Source organism: Argiope bruennichi, chromosome 2 (genome assembly GCF_947563725.1).
Source record: "Argiope bruennichi chromosome 2, qqArgBrue1.1, whole genome shotgun sequence".
NCBI classification, from domain to species: Eukaryota; Metazoa; Arthropoda; class Arachnida; order Araneae; family Araneidae; genus Argiope; species Argiope bruennichi.
This window is the reverse complement of record NC_079152.1, coordinates 16,183,794-16,196,039: the sequence shown is the minus strand read 5'-3', so window position 1 is coordinate 16,196,039 and position 12,246 is coordinate 16,183,794.

The following is a 12,246-nucleotide window of genomic DNA, read 5'->3' as shown; positions in this document are numbered from 1 at the left end:
AATTTTCAAATGTCTAAGGTAATTCAAAGTACTTAAAAATAAGCATAGATACGATGCAAACAAATCAATCGAGTTATTTTAAAATACGGGAAGAATTTTCATTTCTTCGTTGTATTAAATTATGCAATTGTAGTTTTACTTAAGTCTGTGCTTATGCAATTTTTTCATACCTAATCCGACTTGTAAATTAAAAAGTTGATATTTTTTTGTTTGTTTCGTATCACTAATGAATTGATACCAGAGGTTAATGCTGTTTCGTATCACTAATGAATTGATACCAGAAGTTAATGCTTCATTTTCGAAAGAAAATGAGCATAAATCCTCATGCTCTTATGGTATTGAAAATACTAATATTTTACAATTTACATATTTCCCCTTGCATCCTAATGGAATCGCAACAGGACAATTTTTAATGAACATTAAATATTTTGTTATATTATGAGATACAACACGGTTTTGGAAATTTATAAAAGTTCTAGAAAATTATTCATTTTATTCTGCATTTATCTTTATTTTACGCTACAATTACTTTGAAGGTTTGCTTCATCCGTCTATTGAATTTGTCTTCATAATACTATTATATAGAACAAAAATCTCCCTCGGGACGAGCAAAGTTATATTATCTTTTATCAAGCCTGGCAGACTTAAAAAAGTTCATTTAAAAAATTATTAATCTATTAAATTGTCCTTTTTAGAAAAATTTAGCTATGATAACACACAATCAGTGTAACTAAATTGAGCTATGATAACCACACTATCTTTATTGAGAAATTTAAATAGCGTGTTTCCAGAACTCTATTGATAAACCAGGGATGTTTAATTTATATTTTTTGTTTCATTATTTTTATTTTTTGTTCCATTTGATTGTTGAATTAGTATTCTAGTTAATTTCAAAATCAGTAAGACATATAGTGAAAAGTCAAGATTACATTTGAATTTGATGAATACATTTTACTTTGGATTGCTTCAAGGTAAGACTCTTGAAGGAAGGATAAGCTCAATCATAATTGTTTGAATTGCGACATATATTGTGCTCATTATAATGATCCAAACTAGAAGGGATTGAAAGGCCAATTCGAGAGGATTATTCTCCTGAGAGTTGATAAGCTTCAACGAGCAAAGGGCAGATATAGAGCTTTATTTAAAACTGAAAAGGTACTATCGAACATTCAGTAATGCTTCTTCGAGAAAATAGTAGGATGATGAAGCAGCTAAAAATATCAAATAAACAAGAAATGAAAGTGCAAAGATTCAAAAAAATATATAATTGAAATTTTTTATTCTTTTTTGTTTCTGCTAAGAATATGACAATCGGTAACGTCCATTGATACTTTAATATAATAATAATAAATATTGGGTGCATGACGGAATTGTAATCAATTCTATCTTTACGATTGAATATTCATGAGAAACGCAGATTATAGATAAGTTCTACTCATTATATTTACATAAAATGACTGATTGGAAATTGTCGTATTATGTACGTTTTAAACATCTTTCCATATCCAGTAACTTCCATTCAATTATGTGGAGCTAATACACAATAATTTTCATTAGTGCAGTAAAAATGTTTCATGATCAACAGTTTAATATATTTAAGCCCATTAATTTAAGAAAATTTTCTTGAAAAAAAAATCAAAATTCGCTAAACAATTTGCAAGCAATTTAAGATGTAATAAACATGGCATATAATACTTATCAAAATTGTTCATAACTATGTTTAAAATAACACTCCATTTTTTGAGTTACATTAATATTTATGTCTACGTAGTAAGTGAGTAAGTTTGAGTTTTATTGTAGGATATAAGGTTATAAATTTACGACCTGACCATGATGTGATAAGTCAGCCATTTGACTCTCAGACCCGCCACGAAGGCACACGGATTTAAACCAAAAAACTGAATGACCGGACCGCCGCAACAGCAACACTGGCGGGAACTGTGGTGGAGGGCCATCACTGGTCACGGTACAACCCTCCCCGAAGGAAGTACGTCCCGTCATCAATGGGAGGAGTCAGATCCCCCACCTATTTGTGTACCCTCCAGGTTGGCGATATCCAACCACCATGCCGGAAGCATCTCATCCCCATTTCGAGGTGACCCCCCGGGTTTACCATGATGGGGTAATCATATTGTTGGAGTACAGGCAAATTGTAGAATAAAAAAGTATTAACTAGTATATATAAAAGGACTTGCAATAGGTTTAAAATTTACAAATTTTATGGAATCGAGTAATTTTGGTGAATTAAATATTTCAACTGATGTTTGGTGAGAAGTATTTTTTCATATCACTAGAACTACTGTGAACGCCATCTCTTGATATTCCAATAAACGCAAAAATACCTCCAAAGCTCTATGTAGAAAATTCTCGCCACTAATTACTCCTTTTAAAACATTTATACAGATGACTCTTAGCAATTATTGTTTTTGTAAGAATTTCTTCTTGTTTTATAATAATATTTTGGGATTTCTGATAAGATGCTTTATCAATAAGTGAATTATCTGTTTGAAGATAACAAACATTCGGTACCTCTTTAGCAAGTAAAAGCAAGTTTAATTACACAGTTTATGGCAAATAGTTCCTTAGTTTGTCTTGGTACAAGACATTAAAGCGCTATCCACTATCGAATTCCAGTTTTTGAGGTTTTGTGTGACGTGGATTCCACGTCACCGTCAGATACGGAATTCAACAAATGTTGTAGAGCAACAGTTACGGTGACTTTCAGCTACAACGCCTCCTATAGCACTAGCTGGAACCTATAAGCACAGGCTCAGAGTAGCCATTAATGTAAGCCCGAAGGTGATTCCACTGTTCATTCCCTGTCAAATCAATCACTTAGGTGGGTGCCTACAAGCCAAATAGACAGATAATGCAGTGGATTTATCATGAATCACATGTCTAGAGAGTCGCCACGCACAGTTTACACGTTGGTTTTCTGCATGTACTTGAGAGGATTTTGCACTTAGCAAGATTAGACGAAGCAGAAGACTGAAACTCAAGTGGAGGCCAAATCTAAAATTAGACCATGTCCTTAGATGCCTCGAAAAAATTTATCACCAACAGGAAATGAGTACTTTGGGTACGTCTGACCTTGAAAAGCAATGAACTGAACCAGTGAATTATTATTATGAAAATTATTTATTGACATAAATTTAGTAAACCATGGGGACAAATGGAATATATGAAATCAAAAATAATAATTTTATGCAGATCTATAATAATCTATCTCATAATTGTGCACTATATTTCGACTAATCATAGATTATATATTCTAAAATACTTTGAATTTAAGCAATCTGCTAGATTTTACTCTAAAAATTTCATATACTAATATTTTACTGAAGAAAATATGGTGACACTTATGTAGAAACATACAGCAGCACATTAAAAATAGAAAGGCAACAAGAGAAACATATTTAATGTATAAAAATATAAAGATTTCTCTGAAAAAACTCAAATGGATATAGAATGTGGGAGTATAAGCCTCGTCCACTTTGAAAGAATTTTCTTCCGTTGGACATAATACCTTTATCATAGAGTCCACAAATATGCAGTGGGAAAAGTATCATAAGTTTCATCCGGCTAAAAATAGCCTCCTTTTAAAAAGAATATTCGTCTATATCCAAAAGTAAATATGAGGTAGGATTTTGCTTACTGCGATAGCAATGATATTCATATTATTTGCATATATAGCATAATAAAGCATATATAGCAATGATATTCATATTGTTTGCATATATAGCATAATAAAGCATATATAGCAATGATATTCATATTATTTGCATATATAGCATAATAAAGCATATATAGCAATGATATTCATATTATTTGCATATATAGCAATGATATTCATATTATTTGCATATATAGCAATGATATTCATATTATTTGCATTATAGCATAATTTCATATGTGACTTTGTACTTTTCGTTTAAGCCACATTAGTCACTGTTGATTGATAATATAATTTTTGTTCAAATTGAATTAATCAATGTTGAGTGACGATATGCATTACAAATGTTTATTATCACAATAAATTCTAATCGGGTTATCACAAAATATTGAGATTAAATGCTTGCAATTCTATAGCAATTCTACATAAAACCTTGACTGTCAGCTTATCAAAACAATCGGTTTCTCGATACAAACAGAGAGTAAGCTAAAATAAGCTGGTATTTAAGGTATCAATCCCCTGAAAGTGTATATATTCCAGAAAAATATACATGTCTTTTGAAAATTAGTGCTTCAACCATCATTCTTTCAGAAAATATTCAAGATTCGTTATATATGATTTTCATACTTTCTCTTTATGTAACAGACTACACTAAGCTTCTATGTTTTTTTAATGCGAAATTACGTTATTTGGAAGATAAATGATAAATTGAAAATCGCTTGTTATAATCTTTTATAATTTTGAAGTTAAGTCTAAAATGATAATTTATAGACATCCTATATATTGTTCGAGAAAACGACCATTCTGACAAATGACGCTTTCATTTTGATATAATCGACATGCTCAGATTCAGATAATATATCTCATAAAAAAATAATTATCATAAAGTTTCCAACTGCAAAACTTTAGAGTTAGTCATTCCAGGATTATCGATTTCACGAACGCCTTGGCGATATAATTATGTAGAATATCCTGTGTCTTTTTGTTTAAAGTTGAATTCTAAGAGGAATCATAGTTCACTAGTACAAGAGAGTGAATTATAAAAAATATCACTGTGTGATTTTTTTTCCGTCCTACCAGATTATTCTAGGAAGAAGAGAAATTCTACAAATGTTTTTAAAATTTGCATGACAATTCTGTTCACTCACAAGTTGCAGCCCTTGCAACTAATCAAAGGGGAAGAAAATCGGAAGCTGCAGTTTGTAATCGTTGAAAAATAAAGTAAATAACTTCGAGTAAATATGGGATATTTTGAAAAAATCGTTTATTTTTTTTATTTTTTATATCAGCAATATGAAAATTTTTTAATCACCACAGCAAAACTCGAATTGTTTCCATACGATTATCTACCTTATTTAATAAAACTTTAAAATAGTATCTGTGTAGGTGAAATAATTTAAATATTAACCTTTTATTATTATTTTTTTGATTTACTCCGTATATAATAGCTAAATTCAAAAGATTTAAATACTATAACTCTTATTTATCACATTATTATTTTAATAATAATTTTACCCATGAAGAGAAAATTGTGTATATAAGAAAAGTAATTTAATCATGTAACACATAAAATATGCACTCTCTTGAATATTTTATGATACATATTACAGAAATTTTTATTTGAATGCTGAAGGCATTGAGTTCATAAATTCTAATTTTGATATCGTTGCTGTTGTTTTTGTTTGTTTGTTTTTTCGTGTGAAGATTAATACAATTTTTCTCTATAATTATGCTTAACTATTTTATAATCTTATAAATTATTTTTAAGTTGTAATTAAGCACCGAAATAAAAGAATGTTTTTTTCTCTTTTAAATAAGAAAATCAGTAGCATAGAATACAGTATATATATATTTTTTAAATAATGTAAAATGCGAAATAATCCGTTTCATCTGCAATGAAGACAATTCATTTAGTGCTTATTCATGCTTATAACTATTTAATTTATAAGTATAGATATTGCATTTTCAGTTAGTTAAAAGTTGAATAACCTCCAATTAAATAACAAAACGAGATAATTACTGAGGTTATTTTATATGAAATGTTCTTTCTTAAAAAAAAATCTACTTATTGTCTGAAAACTATCTTAAGAATAAAATCAAGGATTAAAAAAATATTAGGAATTTTCTTAAGGTGTACGTACACACTTGAATATTTTTTTTTTTAAATTTTAACTTTAAAAGTCCAGTTTTTTCATAGTAGGTATATGTTTAAACTCATTTCAGTGAGAAAAAACCATATTACACTCATTATTAATTAATTAATTAATATTTAATGAGCTAATTAGCCTATTTTTTGAAACATGATATCTTAAATTCTAATATGCACAGACACATAATTCTAGTTGGAAATGATGCCTAATATTAGTCTTCATGTTGTCTGCCTCAATCAAGTTATAAAAATGTATAATTTTTTTAAACAATTTTTTCATCAACAATGAATAGAAAAAACGAGATTTTTTCTGTAACTTTAACTTTCAAATAGGTATAAAATATTTATTTCTATAAATATAAATTTGATTGAGGCACAAAACATCCGCTATTTCATACAAATTATTTTGATATATAAATAACTGTATTTGGTCCATTTCTTGTTGAGTTATGATTGTTTGAATGAAGCAACATAGTGGAAAAATAACATTCTTCATAAAATGAGTATTAAAAACACCGTAACTAGAGTTTTTAATGAAAGCTCCCCAAGAAAAATAATTATAACTCGAGAAATATTTCGAATTTTGACAATATCTTGGTATCGTTTGAAAGCTAAAGGATCAGACAACACTATTAGGCAATGAAAATATATTCGATATTTTGAGCGATTTTCGAAGTTTCAAGTGTGTACATACACCAGTTCATTTAGAATGTTATGCTTCCGAATATCCCGTGTGGCAAATGAAGGTATCCAGAAAGGAGGATTGCACATTGTAACACAGGTTTAACGAGTATTACAAAATAAATCTTTAACGAAGGACAATCATAAAAACTAAATAGGTTCCTCACATTTCCACTTTCTTTCCCCAAATTAGAAATATAACTGACCATTCGCTTTTCTTTACGCTTATTGTGCAAATCTAATTTGAAATAGATCTTCTGATGTGATGAGAATTGTTTTCACTCTGAATATGATGGACAGACTATGGTTTTTCGAGTAGTATTCCGATGATACAAATACGTTATATCACAAGAAAGGAACTAATCTGTAGCAGAGAACACATATTTGTAATAGTACTTAATGTTATTCCAATTCAAAAGATGAAGTGAAATATCATTGCGTTATGATATTAAGTTAAAAATTAACTTGCAAACCAAGAGAGAACGAATAAAATTGTTTTAATTTACAGATATCTGCATAATTTAGTAGAAATATTTTAATTAATTAATGCATTTAATTAATTAAATGCCGATTGAGAAAAACAGTAGTAATTTTTATTTTAAAAGAATCACTGTAACATGAGTTAGATATTTCATTATCGTCTAAGCAAATTTCATATAAAGTTACTTATACTTGTCAGTATATGAAGTTAATGGTAGTTAAATTACTACTGCAATTACTACTACATCACAGATTATTCTGTTACCCTATCAAATTTCATTTTTACTACGAACTGTCCGATTTATATGACAACGGAATGCAAATTCATTTCAGAGAACAATAACATTTTCAAATGACAAAATATAAAACTATCTTTATAATTTTAAGCGTTCAAATGCTTGATTTAATAGCTTCCATTAAATAATAATCAGACTTTAAGGCTATCAAATTCCTGAACACTTTAAATAACTTATCCATAGATTGCTAAGAAAATATTAATTAAATATGTGATATCTGACTTAGAAATAAATGTGGAAAAACAAGAAAGCCTGTAAAACTGGATTAAATTAATGAAACGTTATAACATAATATAACATTATAAGGATAATGAAACTATCGTAGGAAGCTTAAACTTTTATATAATTAAATTAATACTTGCGTATTAATTTTACTCATAATAATTATCATACATAGCATTTAGTTCAAACTTGTTTTGAAAGTAGAAAATGATAAATTAATACTTATTTAAATTGATCAATCCATATACATTAATAAGGAATTATTATATCTAATTCAAGGAAAAAATATAAGTAGAGAAATAACAGAAAATATAATTTTGATATAAAAATTTAAATAAATATTTCGTATAAATTTAACTGAAATAAAAAATTTAGTAAATAATTTATTTTCTTAGAAGTAAACATCAATAGTTATTAAATAGCTTCTTTTATTATCATTAAAAAGTACCATTAAAAGCATGGTGCAATTAAACAATTATAAAGCAGGATTTGAAATGTGACACCAATTCATGAAATGATAACATTTTTATAAAGACAAAATGAAAAAATTAAATAAATCTACGATCTCAAATTTCAAGTTATCATGGGAAAACATTATTATTTTTAAGTCATTATTTATCTTATCTAATTTATGTCTTTAACCAGTTTAAACCGGTTTGAAACAATCACGATATTTCTCTATCGGTCTCTATCTCTCTTTTTGAGATGAAATAACAGCTATGATATCATAGTTCTATATCAACCTTTTAAAAAAGCATCTGCTGTGAAAGAAGCATACGTAATAATAAAGCAATACCAGTAAAAGCAGGTCAACCATTTAAAAAGGCATCTGCTTTCAAAGAAGCATATATAATAATAATGCAACACTGGTAAAAGCAGGTCAACCATTTAAAAAAAGCATCTACTGTCAAGGAAGCATACGTAATAATAATTTGATACTAGTAAAAGCAGGTAAAAAAAACAGATGTGATTAAAAGATGATGATGAAAATTTCCATTTATGCTTTATTCATTGCCTACGCAATTTCGTACTTCAAAACCCACTAACCAAAACAACATCATGTTGTCACACGATAGAAAACTTAAGTAATTTTTATGAGGAAAAATGTACATAAAAAGACGACATCAAATTGAACATTTCTTTGTAAAGTCAAAGCGTTTATTTGTAAATTGTTCAGTAATGTTATCAAATATTTTATCACTGCTCATATATAATCCAGTTTCATACAATGAAACCATTCTTTTTTTCTTAGAGGTTTGCTGTTTTCTTTAGGTTTACTGCATTCCTATGTTTATTGTTTCCATATGAGACATTCGGAATAACTATTTTTTTTCCTTTTTGATCTTTTTATAAAAATTCTCATTTTACTTCTTTTATATGTTTGAAGCATTTTTTTACTTCCGAAAATAAAATTCCATCGCTTCAAATGTATTTAAACCAAATATCATGTCATTCTCGTGAGTGGCCTTTAATTCATAGAATTGTCTGTCTCAAACTTTACAAATAGTCTCTCTGAGCTTTATGTAAGAATTGTTAATTCCAGTTTGCTTTCACTGAATTAAGAATTATTGATAGATTTTAGCATATAGTTCTTAGAAGTTCTCATTAACAGTTGAATTAATTTAAATAAAAGATCTTTACATTACTGCTTTAAATGTTTGTCCAAATCTAGAAATATCTTAGTCCTTATAATATATGTATATCTTGATTCTTTTGTTATCCTGTAAGCTATTTTTTAAAAATTATTTATTTTGTTTTCGGTTTAAATTCAGAATTTATCATATTTTAAAATTAATTAAATTGCGTTTTAATTTCTGAAAAGCTGTTACAATGTTTCTTACTATTCTGATAATTTTAATGATAATTTTCTGACTTTTTTAGCATGAAATCATGTTATAAAATATTAATTCAAATGTGCACTCAAAAGTACATAAAAGAAATTCTAATTATTTTTGAAATCCAGGCCGTACGTTCTGATTGAACGGGTAATTTGAAAAAAAAAATGCTTTAAGAATTTTATAAATAGCGAGAAGCTTCATATTCCCAGAAATTAGTTTGGAAGATTTATTTAAATACAAACGAATCACAACGATCTATTCTGTGAAAACTCAAGAGGAAAATTATTTCCTTGGAATCATACAAAAATGCATTCTTTGACTTCCGAGAAAATTTTAATTATCGCATTATCCAGGTCAATTGCTTATGATTAAAAAATACTATCTGCTGCATGATTAAATTTTAAGGCTTATTCATCCGTTTCAAATACGATATGAAAGGTTTAAAGCAGCACATTAAAATTAAATTTCCTTCGTAATAAAATTAAAATATTACAATGTTTATCTTTTTCTTTATTTCTCCTAAGAGTGCCTTGATGTAATCATGCGAAGAATTTAATAAAGGTTAGAGAAATTTCTAATTGCTCAAATTTTATAAAGATTATTCATTTAAGAAGAATAAGGGATTTTTTTTCTCGGCCAAAAAGATTTAAGTTGAAGTGACAATAAAAAGAATTAATGGAACTGGAACGTTCTTTAACAAGAAAAATCAGATATATTCGAGATTTAAATAATAGGCATATTTTTTCCACAAGAACTTATCTCACCTAAATTTTAGCATTTAAAAAAAGATAGTCTACATTTTTATCATAAAAAGAAATGAAAATATGTAATTCTCAATATAAAAGTAGATTATAATTAAACTTCATCAATAAACATCATAATACAACGCACACGGGTGAACCGATTGCAACGAAATTTAGTTTATAGACTATACACGAGATGCGATCGCGGAATTTCGAAAAAAAAAAAATAGTTCCAAAATGTCCACCAGAGAGCACCTTTTCCGGAAAAAACATTAATTTTAGCACAATAAAGGACCAAAACGGAATACAGAAACAGTATTAGCATTTATTGACTAGTTTCTGATCACCTTTGTCGTCAAACCACATTAATTAAAGATAAGTAAAAAATAACAGTAACTGATGCTGATGAGAATAGAAAACTGTTTGAGGAAGAAAAAAAAACAGTTCAGTTTGCAGAAACAAGAACAGATTAGTACGAAATTGCACGAGGAGCATTTATTAATCGTATCCATGATGATGTTGGGGAAGGTGCTCCATGTGACCACCCTCATTCACCTGCGAAATTTCAAGTCGATGGAACAGTGTGTTCAACAGTAAATCGAGACTGATCAGTTGTGATGCTTCGCACATGAAGCGTTACGGAGTTCTTTAAATCAGTGAACGTCGCAATAAGATACTGTCATTATTACTGCCGGAAACTTCGACATAAAACACTACAACGATTGCAAAAGTCTCTTACCCTAATCTCTTTTGTATAAAGCTTCCTCTTCTCATAATTCTTGTTCTAGATTGTCGATATTTTTTCTGTATTCCGTTTTGACCTTATATTGTGTTAAATTTAATGTTTTTTTCCGGAAAAGACATTTCTAATGGACATTTTTGAAATATTTTTTGTTTCGAAATTCCGTGAGCGCACTAGGTATATAATCTATACGCATCTCGTGTATAATTGTATGATACTGTTTATAGAAGTTTAATTATAACCAGCGTGTGTTTTTTTTTCTCTAAAACCTAATTGAAAATGTGACGTATTACTGTGATGTGTGACTGTGAAAATTACTGTGAAAATGTGACGTAATCCGAGTTCGCTGTTACAAATGGATAAGTTTAGGAAAAATAATTCTGCATAAAATTAGTTCAAAATAAATGTGAAAAAGAAATTAATTTTCAATTATTGTTTTAATTTCAATTTCCTTTTAATATACTTGACTTTAAAATGATAAATGCCATAATCTGACATTTTTTCAAAACAATCGTCATTTTTATTATAAGAAGCTTCTTAAAAATATATTAATTCCTAGAAATGAATAAAAATAAATTCAAGAGATTCATATTACTTGTAAATTCTATAATATGTAATTTCATAGGAATGCAATTAAAAGAATTCGAATATGTAAACCGATTTTTAAAAATCATGTAATAAAATACGTAAAACAGAAAACTGCAAAAAAAAAACTATCTTTTAATGTTAGAAATTCCTTTTAATGATATAGATGTTAATTTATGAGATTTCAACTGTGCAAATCAATATTCAATTTACTTTTCAGTAATTGGTTAATTGTCTTCCCTTTTATGAATCTAAAATTGAAGCGTCATTTTTTGAGAACACCGATGGTTACAACAATCTGAAATATATAATATAAAGAATTAAATATAAATATAAATAGAATAAGAATATATAACATAAATAATTATATATAAATAGAATAAGAATATATTATATAAATTATTATATATAAATAGAATAAGAAATTATAATATAAAGAATTGCATGTTGGCCAGAGTCCTGGCCTAAGGGTAGTGCGTCTTCCCCGTGATATGGGCGTTCCGGGTTCGAGTCCTAGTTCGGAGGGCATGGTTGTTCTTTACCTTGTGTTTTATCTGTGGAGGGTGTGAAAGAGCCCCCCTGTAAAAAGGGGTTGTGCAAGCGAGTGTATGAGTGTCATCTTCATATGAGATAAAGTCAGCTTTCTGTCCTCGGCTCCTCACGGGTCCTTGCTGCACCATTGTTTCCACGGTCTCTTAGATTGATTTGGTGTTCAATACATGGGGGATAAGCAACAAACATACAATATAATTATATTTGAATAGAGTAAGAATGTATAATATAAAGAATTAAATATAAATAGAATAAGACTATATAATATAAGGAGTTAAATATAAC